Source organism: Lycium barbarum, chromosome 7 (assembly GCF_019175385.1).
Source record: "Lycium barbarum isolate Lr01 chromosome 7, ASM1917538v2, whole genome shotgun sequence".
NCBI lineage: Eukaryota > Viridiplantae > Streptophyta > Magnoliopsida > Solanales > Solanaceae > Lycium > Lycium barbarum.
Window position 1 is genome coordinate 15,375,607 of NC_083343.1, and position 2,275 is coordinate 15,377,881.

A 2,275-nucleotide genomic window follows, 5' to 3' on the forward strand; every position below is an offset into this window, starting at 1 on the left:
AGCATAATTTTTGTCAACCAAATGTAGACTAGCAAATGCCTTTTCATACTGGAGTGCTCTCTCAAGCATCAAATATGTCGAGTTTCATCTAGTTGATACGTCCAGACGTAAACCAAGAGTTGTTTCAATGCCAACTTCCTTTACACGTTGCTCAAACTTCAGTATTCTCCCATTAGATCCTTTAACATATTTAACACTTTCCCTAATTGCAAATAACGAATCACTAGTTGCTTTTAAACCCTCTTGAACAATCAAATTCAAAATATGAGCAGAACAACGCACATGAAAGAACTCACCATCACATAACAAACTCTTTTGCAATCTAAGATGTCCTTTTAAAATATTTTGCAAGCTGTCATTGGCAGTGGCATTATCCAAAGTGATCGAAAATACCTTCTTTTCTATGGCCCACTCTTTCAAACAGTCATATATAGTAGCAGCCAATTCAACTCCAGTGTGAGGTGGATATATACGACAAAAGTTTAAAATTATACAAACCAACCTCCAATTTTCATCAACGAATTGAGCAGTTAAACAAATATATCCTTCAGAATTAGATAATGTCCAACAATCAGAAATCAAGCTTACCCTATTAGAAATTTTAGCTAAGCTTCATTTCAATTTCTCCTTCTCTCTAATATACGCTTTCTTGACATCTGCAACACAAGTATTCCTAGAAGGCATCACAACATCTGGACTTATATAATTCACCTAAGACTTAATTCCATCATACTCAACAAAATAATACGGTAAATTATGCTTAATGATAGCTTCAGCAAGCATTTCACGCTGGGTCCATTGATCTATTTTTCTAGATTGCATTTTACCTTCTTGATTAGTGAACATTTGACCCAAGTCATGAACTTTAAGCATTGTACACCAATAGTTCTGATGATGAACATCATTAATTGGAATATTAGGGGTGTTAAGTCCAATGGAGCAAGTGAAAGACTAGATAGACTAGTCAGAATGCATAATGTTAGCCTAGTTATCCTTCAGGAACCTTTTCTACCTGCGGATCAACTGGAGGACTACAAAAACATCATCGGATTTGATTATGCTGCTTCTAACAAAAATAGCAAAATCTGGTTCCTTTGGAAAAACAATTTGGAGTGTACTATCATCAACAATAGTAAACAAGAAATTACTCTGAAAATCAGTCACAATGGACAAACCTGCTGGATTACAGGAGTCTATGCCAAATCTACCATTGTGAGAAGAAGGAAGCTTTGGAACAGGATCAGGAGAATCAAGAATTATGTTAATGGACCTTGGGCCATCATGGGGGATTTCAATTCAATCTTAGGAGCTGCTGAAAAGAAAGGAGGTGTGCCATACAACCTTAATAAGAGCACTGATTTTAGAACTTGTATGGATGACACTGGTATGACTGACTTAGGCTTCACTGGCTATCCATTCACTTGGTGCAATGGTAGAGGCAGAAGTAAAGAATCAGCAAAAGGCTTGACAGAATTATGGCAAATGAAGAATGGACAGACATGTTTTAATCCAATAGAGTAGATCATAGAGCCAAAACAGGCTCAAACCACAGTCTAATACTGTTCAGAATTGGCGAGAACAACCAGGATTACATCAAATATTTCAGATTCTTAAACTTCTGGACCTCTCAAAGAGACTATGAAGAGACTGTACAAGAAGCTTGGAACATTGAAGTTCATGGCAATCAGCTTTGGACTTTACAACAAAAATTGAAGAATTTGGCTAGAGTGCTGAGCAAGTGGTCTCGGGAAAAAATTGGAGATGTATTTGCTACGGTTAAACTACTAGAAACTGACATATGTAGACTGGAGGAAGATTATGGAGCAGATGACTCTGGTACAAATAGGCAAGCCCTTTATAAGGCCCAGGCTGAGTATATTAAATGGTTCAAAATGCAAGACTCTATTCTTAAACAAAAGGCTAGAATAAAATGGTCTGAGGAAGGGGATTCTAACACCAAGTACTTCTACAGTGTTGTAAAGGAAAATAGGAGAAAGGCACACATTCACAGAATTAGAAACTCTCATGGTCACTGGATTGAGGGCAATGAAGCTATTTCTAACGCTGTTGTGGAGCACTTCAGTAGCCTTTTCACCCATTCTCCTAGTGATAATGATTTATCCAAATTGAACTGGATTGACACTTCTATCACTGAGGAAGAAAACAACTTTATGTGCTCTATCCCTGAAGATGAAGAAATCAAAGGTGCTGTTTTTTCCATTGACCCAAACAGCGCTGCTAGCCTTGATGGGTATAATGGACACTTTTATCACGC